The sequence below is a fragment of the Falco cherrug genome, chromosome Z, assembly GCF_023634085.1.
Source record: "Falco cherrug isolate bFalChe1 chromosome Z, bFalChe1.pri, whole genome shotgun sequence".
Lineage (NCBI taxonomy): Eukaryota > Metazoa > Chordata > Aves > Falconiformes > Falconidae > Falco > Falco cherrug.
In genome coordinates this window covers 28,284,392-28,296,664 of record NC_073720.1, presented here as the reverse complement: position 1 = coordinate 28,296,664, position 12,273 = coordinate 28,284,392, and positions in this window count along the sequence as shown.

Here is a 12,273-nt window from a genome sequence, read left to right as displayed (position 1 = left end):
GTTGTCATGAAAGGGCAATTTTACTTTAGAACATGCAAGTAAAAACTCTGGAATTCCTCCAAGGATAGAGTAAGCTAAAAACAGTTCAAGGTACTAAAGCAGCAAATAACATACTGTGTGGTGCCCTTGACGGGACTGATAACCAGGCCTCTTCATTTAAAACTTAATGCTTATATTCCAGTTTGCATATTATTACGCTACTGAGTATTCCTTCTCAACTCAGTTTGACCTCCATGTTTACCAACATGTTGATTTTTAAGTTCTCCCTTAGCTCATTCAATAACCAACAGAAAGCAAACAGTCTTTAAAGAATAAAATAATCTTAAAAACACAAGAGGCCTTTTCTGGATTACTTATTAAATATTTAATACTCATATTCTGCATTTTCTGTAGTTGCTTGCACTTCCTTTGGAATCCATTCTTTCCATTTTTAAATCTGGGATGGCTATTTTAATTATTATAACTGAAGTATGATTTTTTTTGCTATTGTCCCAGCTGTATTTCTTTCAAAAAGCCTTGTTCTGTAACTTAGCTTTTATTTTTTCATTATTAAAACCTAGCTGGTATAGTTTTTTTAAAAAATAGGTTTAATAATTACAAGCCATAAATCATGCTAACTTCACCACTTTGATTACAATTCAACTTCTTCTCTTAGCATCACCCTTAGCATCATCTGCCTTCTTGAGGTTCTTGTTTCCGAAGTCATGTTTTCTGCTCCAGAAAGCAGTGGTAATGTGTTCAGTGATGACTCAGTTCTTTCTTCATCATGGCTAAATGAAGCAGCCCATTTTTACAACAATTGCTGATTGTCCCCTCCAGATGTCCCCCCATGCTTTGTAATTAGATTAACTCCTTATATAATCCCCACAGCCTTCCTTTCCACTTCACACTACTGTCATCAGTAGGTTATATGAATAGTCATCACTAATACAGAAATACTAAAGCTGCCCCAGTGTTAGTACTGAGAAGACATTGCATCCAGGCAAGATGCACCAATACAACTTGGGAAGGAAAAAAACCCACAAAAAAACAAAACACAACCACCAGAGCTCAGAAACTGTTACTTACTTACCTTCTACTTCTGTTGCACCGAATTTCTCTGGAGCCTTACAGGACTGTGGGTTTTGACAGAGAACTAAAGTCCAAACAGACAGAGCTTTCAGCCTCTGACTAAGCACCTCACCTCGCTCCTGAACACAAGCTTGTCCTCCACACGCCAGTATCCCTCAGCCTCTGTGTATAAGTCTCTTCTTGCTTCTGAGCAGTTCCTAGATTACATCACACACCAAGTACTTGAGTATGTGAGCACAGGAGTGTCACAGTCTCTGATCTGCCATCTCTGCAGCTGACATCTCTCCAAAGTCTCACCAGCCTGTTCCCATGTACAGACCAAATGCTGCTGCAGTTTTTCTCCTGCTCAAATCACGTTTCCATGTTCTGAGTCACTTGATAACACAGTAAGCTGGATGTCCACTTCTACTGAGAAGATAGATTGAATTTAGTTTTGTTTAAGGTCTAAAATGCAGAAGATTTCTCAATTTAAGAACTGCATCTTGCACACCTAGGACAAGAAACAGCCTCAGGCAAACACACTGTTACTTTGCTGTAATTTCTCGAGTTAATACAGAGCAAACACTGCTCTCACAGGAGACAGAATAAGGAAATTACATGGAAAAACAAATGTGGGCTCCAGTGTTCTCTTTAGATTAAGGGGTAGAAGAGGTATTTGACATAACTTCCCCATAAAGGAGTTGAAAATTTTTAAAAAGTCAGGGTGATGGGCCATTACAGCTATTCTTTTGGTGTTCTGCAATTTATTTGTGGCCCTCAGCCTTCTCAAAACTGAAGTTGTACCTTTAATACTGTGGGAGAGCATGCAGGATGTCTTCCCTTGCAAGAAGTGCTGTTCTGTCCACAGAGCTGTGAGCTAAAACTTGGCATTACTGCACTCCGCTGACTGAACATGGGGAGCACAGTTCATCTAAGCATCTGCCTTTGCTTCCAGGCAACAAGAGGGAGAAGTGGGGAACAAGTACCCCCATTTCCCTGACCTTTCCAGATTGCTCAAGGTGGCAGCACTTTTGCCAGCTGATCCCCAGGAGATGCCACAAAAACAGGCATTAAGAATTCAGAGGGTTTTGGCAAATAGCATCTTCTAGCATTTCATCCAAGGGATCATCCATCTTAAAACAGTCCTACAATAACCTGGGTTTGGTCAAAGAGTAAAACCATAATTTGTGTTTCAGGAAGTGGTTCATCCCCTGTTTAGGCACCAACAGTGCAGTCTCCTGCTTTTCATGCTGCTGATGGTTAGGAAAAGACTACAGTTGTCACAAGTTGAAAACAAACTTTCAAAAAATGATGCATCTTTCTTAAAGTGGTGAGTATTACCTCAACACCAGTGTGTAAGCAAAAATTGTGCCAAGTTTCACCCTTGAAGAGCCATTCCCAGCCCAGGGGAGCATAGACTCGGCTATACCTCCTGTTCAGGTCATCAGTAAAGGTAAGTGTGCAGTAGTATCTAGAAGACATGTTCACTATTTCAGCTACTCACAACAATCTACAAGCCATTATTTTAGCATCTGGAGCAAATCTTAAGACCTTGCTCCAATGTCCAGCAGCACCAGTAGCCTGCTACATCCTCCTCGTAGAAGCTGTATTCACAGCATACTGTGCCATATACAACACACTTTGAACACAAGACAGATTACTACATCAACCTTGTAAAAGTTAACTGGTAACACTGGGCATCTCCTGCTGCTATATTTGAAACCCTGTGATCTCTTCTATTGTTTTTTTCTGGAATTAAGAAAACAGAATATTTTTAAGAACTTGATTAGTATTCATAATGAACATCAGTATCTGCCATCACCCATCTGTCCAGTCCAAAGATGGGTTATCCAACTGCATTAAAATTCTTGTTAAGTCTCTTCTGGACACTTCCCTTTAGTTAAAGGATCTTCTATTCTCTTAGACTTTGTAGAGCATTTTGTACTTGCCTCTGTATCTCTGCCATGAATGTTTAGCAAAGCCGCCTTCACCTCTCTCCCAGCAAGGCAGGGTTTTTTACTGTTACTGCTGCCATTAGCTATATTTAAAGACACACATGAATTGTCATGTTCACAGTAGATACACAACCAGATCTAACCAGACATTTGCAAATAATGATTCAAATGAACGTCAGGTCACATCAGGTATGTCTTTCAGTGTTCTCCCCAGACTTTACTGGCTCTACAGAGAATACTCTCAGCATCTTGCATGAACTCCACTGTCATCTCTGTAACCCAACTATGGTAATTGTAGCGACTGGGTCAAGACAAGGAATTTGTTAAAAACAATGTGGGAGTATTTCTGTAGGGAATAAACTGATGCCATCCTTCCAGAATAAAGCACACTGCACCAAGATTCGAGAAACGTTGCTGTAGTCAAGATGTACTTTCAAATCAGGACGTGCAGGGCTGCTGGTAAGGACCATATTAGAACTACTTACAGCCTGATCACACTTTGACTTTGAGAGATACTGTTAGGATTCAAGTGATCTGCTGTCAGCCACATCTAATCTTGGAGACCCCCTTCGGCTTGTCACCTTCCTGAGTTAAGAAATGCTGCACAACTGCTTTCCTGTAGGAGTGTCCTAAACTCTGCAGAAACTTGCATGCTTGCTGGCTGTGAGTAGATTATGAGCAACTCATTTGTAGTGCTCCAAACTGGGCTCAAAACTGAAGGTTGGAGAATAGAAGTTGTGAAAAGAATTGAACATAAATTAAACACTCTCTGATGCAGTTGCCAAACAAAGAATCATAAATTATACCTCATCTTAAGCTGCCTGGCTGGACTGCACAACCAAGTATTAGTGACAACCAGGTCACCATAACTTGATTGCATTTGTTGTTTATAATCAGGTTCAAATAAGTATGAGCAGGTGGTACTTGAAAAGGTCAGCTTTTAGATTTTCTAGATGCTCATAAAGCAATAATCAATGACTGTGTTGCCTACACTAATTAAAACCAGCCAAACAGGCTTAGGCTGCAGCTTCATGATGAGCCAGCTGAACAGTCCAATACTGCCAAAAGACATGGGCCACGCTCTCCATCTTCACCCACCACACCTTGTACCAGTTCTGGCCATGCATCATGTCTGTTTATGAGTCAGCTCACCAACCAGACACACATCGAACCCAGTGGGGAGGAAAAAAAATATTTGTGCTAAGTTAAGCCAACTGAACCAGCTTGCAGCTGCAAACATCAGGCACAGGAATTCCCAACTCAAGAGCAGGAAGGGGTAGGGAATTTTGGCAGGAACACACCATCAACCCAGCTCAGCTGTTCACTAAACTGCAGCCAGAGAGGGGAACTGAAAGCAGCTGGCTCCAATGACATAATGGAAGACTTCTCTTAATAGTGGCTATAAACCCTGAAGTCATAAACTGTGAGAGATTGATAAGAAAAGCAAATAAACACAGGAGGTAGGAAAGTTCATTTAGATAGTTTAACTGAGGGTGATATAAAGGAGTCTGTTCTGAAAAACAACAACAAAAATACTTAACTTCTACTGTGTTACTGGACCCATACTAGCTGAAAATGCCAGAATCAGTAAGAACACAAAACAGAAAGAAAGAAATATGTTCAATTAATATTTTGTCACATTTCTTAAAGGATACCTAGCTTATGTAGTCCCATGGTGAAAATGCTTTGCAATCCAGCAGTATGTAAACAGAGATGTTAACACATCTAAAGCTAAATATTTTTAAACCACCAGATCAGATAAACAACATCCAAGAATTTAGGAAGCTGAATAAGCCATACTATGGACCATTAATTTTTACTTCAGTGAGTCCTAAAATGCTGGAAAGTATTAGAAGATTAGGAGAAAGCTAACACTGTACCACCACAAAGAGAAGAAAAGGTAACAATCCAAATAACTGTAATATAGAACTTGGTAAGAAAACTAAAATACAGTTAAGACAATTAGTGTCAGTCATGGATGTACTGAATATAGGTCTTAAACTAACTTGGGATTAGGTTGAAAATCTGGATCATAAGAGTAATAGGGTAAAAAGAAAACAAGATTTATGTAAGATACCCAATATAGCAGTACATGACATTTTGGGCTGTAACTAGAGCAATGCAAGAACATGATGCATTTAAAAATTAGTCTTAAGATGTATCTAAACAGGAAAACAACTTTAAGCACTTTTCTTGTAGATTCCTGCAGACTTCATAATATTTACTATCTTTCCAGTTACCTGATGTTGAAAATACTGAAGTTTTACAGATGACAAAAAACTGGGGGAGAAAACTAATAAGCTACAACTCATGTATAAGCCATTTTTACCACTTAATCATCACACAAAATAGTAGGAAGAGACTTTAGGATCAAATAAATAAAGACAAAATAACATAGCACTTTTGGATAACTAAGGACTTTTCTGAACTTATTCTTAAAAGACATCCAGGGCTAGAACTGCTGACAAATCTGCAGATCTTCATGGGATCACAGAAAAGCTGAGGCTAGAAGGAAACTCTGGAGATCATCTAGCCATTTCCCTTGCTCCAAGCAGGACAAAGACCTGGAGTCTTACAAAATTAATGAACTCTTCTGAAATTAAAATGTGGGTTTTAACAACAAAAAGGTCCAAAAAAGAGTGATTACTGTGGAACCAATTGTTCCCTCATTTACCAGTACAACCTCCTCCAGGTGATACTGGCTTTCTGGACCTTCCATTAGTTCAGTGAACATCTATTTAAGTATCACTCTCGCCTTACTCTTTTCCTCATTTTACCCCACTTGACTGAAGCTCCATGCTCAACACCCTCCTTTGAGTTTTTCTTTCAATAAAGAAACAAGTTCCCTGAAGAGAGCTCGATTTTACTCTCTTGATCTCAAAGGAATAGTGAGGTAAGCCTTTGTTTCTATTTATTCTTTTCCACCTCAATAAAACTTGATACCTGGCATCTTCTACTTTAGCGACTGGAAAAGACATAGGCCAGTGTGACAGATCTGCCTATACAAAGGAGTTTTGGAGGCAAAGTTCACTTCAGACTGATGTAAAGTTCCTACCAGAGGATAATTTCTGAGCTCACCTAGAGCAACTACCCCTCCCTGAATCCTGTCCTAAGTCTTGTTGATCCAAGACAAAAGCAACACTCTCTACCCTCATACTACATGCTCAGATTTTCTTTATTTGGACAGAATACATTGCTGTTGTTGCTTTCTCCAAGGATCTTCCTGCAATCTCCACCCATGTTTTTCCAGTGTCCATGTCAGACCCTACCAGGCCCTTAAAGGCAATTAAGCTGTCTGATATGATTCAAGCACATATTATGGGACCAAGTCAAATGTTCTTATCCCTTAAATAAGAGCTGTACCCACAAAGCTGATCTAAATTCTATGCACTATAGGATAGTCAGGTACCGTGCAGAGAAGACACGAAGCTTGGGGGAGCACTCTCCTAGTCACTGGTTTCTGGAATCTTTATCCAGATAATTCAAGGTTTATCAGTGACTACCTGCTTGGAGTCACTCATGGTATGAAAAGGCCTGTAGACCACATGTCAGAAAAAAGATACGATCTGTATTCAGAAATTCTTCTTCACGGCACATAACCCAGCCCTTTCCCTTTCTCTCTATCTCAAGGTTTTCAAAATTACCTCTAGCTCTGAGTTTCCTGAATAAGTAAGAGAAATACAAGTTTGAGAGAATCCAACTGTCAGAGAATCCAACTATCTGTGGTGCTGCACAGCCATTTAAATCACTTTCCGCATTGGGAGACAAGTAGCTTAGGTGTGTGACAGTGGTATCCCATAGATACCATTAATTAGAAAAAGGCTTTCAGCTTCAGTGCCTGGATGCATCCACGCATAGGCATGTACTTACAACACTCAGAAAAACCTGTAATCTGCCTTTCTTCTGTGATGATTAATTTCAATACAGGAGAACAAACTTTGAGATTGCATGGAAATTAACTCTCATAATTTATAATGGCAAAATAATCAGATAAAGCAAGCAAAACATCACCAAAAAATCAGCTCAGGCAAGGTCCCTCTAAAAAACAAAAAAATGTAATAGATAAAACCTTATAATTACATGTGAAAGTACTGGCTGTGATTAAGCTACCACTCCTTGCTTCTCAATTTTTATTTTTAAACAAGATGTACTAAAGTGTAAAATCCAGAGGCAGAGACACTAAAAATAGTATTATTCCATTTAACTTACTTTAAAGCCAATATTGAGAGTCTTAAAATAAAAATAAAAAGCCATGGGACTTGCAAAATCAGCGGAACAGGACACCAATGATTTGAGTCTATTTTATACTGTCAAAGTCTAAGGAGTGACTTCATTACAGATGATATGAACACAGGTAGAAAAACAGCACTGTACAGGAAAGGTGAACTGAACTTAGGTATGACTAACAGGGCTTATGCTAGATCCTTTAGTTTGAATTTTAAAACAAAGACTGTGTAACTTTTTAAGACATCTGCTCTAATTTAAGGAGATCACATAGAAATATTCCATGGCCTGCACTTTACCGGCTGTACTAGAAAATTGCAGTGCTTTGAAAGTTGTGAGTTTGAACAACAAATCTTGGGAATTGCCTTAAATGCAATTCCAATAAACAGGTCTTCTAGGTCTATAATCTCTGTGTTGAAGGATGAGAAAACAAATGCTTGTAGATTTTTTCCCTTTTTTTTTTTTTACTTTATTTTTTAACTTGTGGATCCATCAGAATGGAGTTCCATCCTTATTTTGAAACTGAAGATGCCTATCCTTCAAATATTACCCCAAAACGAGAACTTGCAAGCTGAGACAAACAGTATTAGAAAGCATCATCCTAAGTTTGGACTGATCACCTATACAACAAAAACACATTACACTCTATGCACATGTCTGCTTTAGATAAAATTAATCAAGAAAAAAATGTTGAAGAGAAAGACATAGCATGTCAAAATAGCATTACTAACAGACAGTAAACTGTACTTTAGTTACAGAATTCTTACTTTTCCTTCAGCTCTCTATATATTTAATTAAAGGCATCATTAAACCTTCTCAGGGATATGCTCTACATGAAAGCATGCCCAGTGTGATGACACCTTCATTTACTGTGTGGCCTGGTGATATCAGCAGGCAAACTGAACTTTATATGGCTCGTTTCATTTACCCACAAGGATCGGTTAATCTTGCTCAATGAAACACAGTGAAATCTGAAATTCACTACAGAAGTCCTCCTCTCTAAATACTAAGTAGACTTATTAAGAGGAAATTTCTGTTGTTTGAGAGCAATCCACCTACACACATCACTCATGCAACTGTTTGGTTAGTTCACGAAGCAGTGAATCCCATGCAAAAGCCTGTAATCTCAGGAACTTCATAAATATAAACAGCTGGAGGCAAAAGACCTCTGCAATCACAACGTGCACTGGCATGCCTCTAACACATTCTGTATGTTCTACTTAAAAGTGTCTCTCTGAATATTCAGGATTCGCTTAAAAAAGGAGTAGTCCAGTAAAGAACTAGAGAAAAAAATGTTCATAAATCAAAAAGCATCTCCTTCAAGTCCCACTTGCATGCTGTATGTCTGGCAGGACCTAAATCTTTCTTTGAATTACCTGGCTGTTACAATCACTAGGCACCTAAACGGCACCTGCTTCAGCACAGGGAGAGGGAAGGGAGATGCAGCTTCAACAGCAACAACAACCTGGTTATCCTGCCCAGCCACAGTTCACTGGTTAGCCACGTTTATGTTTTCAAATATATCCAAGCCCCAGTCTTTGAGAGAAATGAAACCAAATTCAAAGAGGACTTTCCCCTATATGAGTGAAACTATCAAAACAAAGCTAAATATCACCTTGGAAGCTCAGAACATAAAAGTTACTTAGAAAGTGTAAGAACTGATTAGACCCTGAAATAGAATCTAGATGGAAAATGTACAGGCTGCTATGGTGAAAGTAGTTAAAGCTGATGATCTAATAGCCTAGTAATTTCTGCCTTAAAATAAATTAGATTTCATTAGAAGTATTAAGAAAAAATCCAAATAAGACTGCTAAAATAATCACAGTTCATTAAGACTTGTTATTCCCCTCCCCCGGGAAAAAATTTTCATATTCCAGGAAGTTTGTCCTTCCTCAAGTTGCAGTGTCACAACATCAAATTAAATGCTCTAATTTTTTGTATCAGATGACAGACGATTATTTAGTCTTAGCTAAGAAATGAGTCAGATGCGTGAAAAGCCTTCAATACATTATAAACAGTAAGTTCAGTACTGTTCATACTACAACACAAAATTTTACCTTTGCAAATGGTTTTCCAGCCAAAAAGCTCTACAGGTATATGTTACAGAGATAAATTTATCTAGTCAAAAGGTTAATAATAATTTCAATGCTCTTACTGACAGGAGAAGACACAAAGTACAAAATGAGCAGCTATGCACCACCACTTGCACATCTGAATTTAAAAAGTATTTTCCAAAACTGTACTCAGGAGGTAATTGTGGTTAATATTAACCACAGAAGATTAATTAAAGGAATGCTTAAAATATTTATCAAGCCAATAACATTTGGCACACAACCTGGTAAGGTTCTGCTCTATAACCTTAAGAAATTTTATTTCCCATTCAACACGTGTCAATCCATAAGGGCTAAGTATAGCATCCTTAGCTCTGGTATCACACACTGGTGATACAGGGTTACCATCTTTCTCATATAAACATTCATCTTTTCACTAAGACAGAGGTAAACCAGTACATTTTGGCCACTCAACTCAAGCACTTGGGACAGTGCACACCTCTAAATGGCAGAACTCATTGTATACTTCCAAACAGATCCTCTCCTGCAAATAATCTCACAACTGGGACCTACCCTCAGTCTTGAGAAGTTCAAGGTTTCTCCTCTACTCAAACTCTGCTGTAATTTGGGCAAGGGCAAAACCAGCACCTACAACTCTGGAAAATATAATAGGATGGGAGACAAAAACACGTGGATGCAGACCTCTGGCAAATCGAAATACAGTACTCCCAGGTCACAGAAAGTAAGCAGTCAGACCTTGTAGCCTAGAAATGAACACTCAGCCTTCCGAGTCATAGAATCATAGAACTCTTTAGGTTAAAAAAGGCCTTTAAGATCATCAAGTCCAACCCCTACCCTAGCACTGCCAAGTCCACCACTAAACCATGTCCCTAAGCGTCACTTCTATCAGTTTTTTAAATACCTCCAGGGATGGTGATTCCACCCCGGGCAGCCTCTTTCAATGCTTGACCACCCTTTCAGTGAAGAAAGTCTTCCTAACATTCAATCTAAACCTCCCCTGGAGCAACTTAAGACTGTTTTTCTCGTGTCCTATCACTTGTCACTTGGGAGAAGAGATTGACACCTCACTATAACCTCCTTTCAGGCAGCTGTAGAGAGCAATAAGGTCCCCCCTGAGCCTTCTCCTCTCCAGGCTAAACAACCCCAGTTCCCTCAGCTGCTCCTCACAAGCCTTGTGCTCCAGACCCTTCACCAGCCCCATTGCCCTTCTCTGGGCAGCACCTCAATGTCTTCCTTGTAGTGAGGGGTTTCTCCTGGAAAGGCCTCACTGTAGCATGTCCTTTCTCCTGGCCAGGAGCCACTTACTCATCTACATTTAAAAGTTAATTGAACTCAATCAATGACACACCATCAATGTGCATTTTCTCCTGGTTAAGTGTATGTGTTCCTTTTAAATAAGGGCACTGATGATAAACGCCTAAACAGAAAATCACAGCTTTTTTCAGACTGCTTTAGAAGCTTGCAGCTTACACAGGGAAAGATTTCCTCAAGTCCAGATGGGGTCTCCATGTGGCCCGGATGAGAAGAAATGGAGGAGCTTTGCATCCTGCTTTGCATCCTTCTTTGCTTCCTTCCCCAGCACACTCAAGCTGCCCTTCTCCAGGCTTCAACTCCTGACCACAAGAGGCAGCACAGCTTTCAGCCATGGAAGGGGTGTCTGCCACCAGCCCCTGCGCTGGTGGGTGCAGCATGTAGGAGCACTCACAGGGCCCACCTCCATTTCCTGATCCCGGTGCCATCACAGTGCAGTGCAACAGGTTAAGGGTTACCAGCGCCACCACCTGAGGTATCTGTCCCACCTTCCTCTTAAAAATCAAATGCACGCACGATAAGCAAACCCAACAAATTAAGATACAGATGTGAGATACGGTTCTAACTCTCCTGGCCAAAACAAAGCTATTTGATTTTTATTAGGGTTAATGCATGATCTCTTTGAATCGTTAATTTTGAATCATTAATAATGAATCATAAATTGAATCATTAATCACTTCTCTCTAAACATCTCAGTTTCCTCTCAGTACTTAGAGGGAGCTTATAAGAAAGATAGGGACAGACTTTTTAGTAGGGCCTGTAGTGATAGGACAAGGGGTAATGACTTTAAACCAGAAAGAGGGTAGATTCAGGATATGTATAATAAAGACATATTTTACAATGAGTGTGTTGAAACACTGGCACAGGTTGCCTAGAGAGGTGGTAGGTGCCCCACCCGATCCCTGGAAACATTCAGGGTCAGGCTGGACAGGGCTCTAAGCGACCTGCTCTAGCTGAAGATGTTCCTGCTCATTGCAGGGCAGTTGGACTAGATGAGCTTTAAAGGTCCATTTCAACACAAAACATTCTGTGATTCTATGATCTACTAACAGAAATACTGAAGGAGTCTGTTGCATTCACACAGTTTCTAGAAGGAAGGTGGGGCAGGTGGGGAAGAAGGTTTATGAAGAGGAGGCAGTCACTGCCAGCCAAGTCATGAACACTCCTGGCATGCCCAGGCCCTGAAGAGAGCAGTGATCTTGGTTTTGCTATTGGGGTTTTCTCAGTTCCTCCTAGAGGAGGGACCTTCACAGGTCACTAGGGTACACTGCATGAGTACACCCCACAGACCCAGGGGGCTACTGGTTTGGGGGCGGGGAGGTTGTCAACGTTCACCCTCCCTTCCAGCACAGCCAGCGTGATACTCTTTTCTGTGGTTCTTTTGTAGCTATCTGCCAAACTGCAAGGAACAACTATTTCAGGGTTAATTAAATTTGGTTCAAAAGCTTACTGAAAGTTGGCAGCAATGCTTTTGTCATTTCTGGGCCTATGAATTGACAATTCTAATAAAACAAACATTTTTATATCCTCTTATTTCTAAATACAGCTCTTTTGAGTCTACCAGAACTTAAATTAACCAAAACACACAGTTCTTAGCTACCCAACTGAGCCTTGCAGTTTCTATGCACACTTGCTGTGAACTGGTCATACATAACTTAATG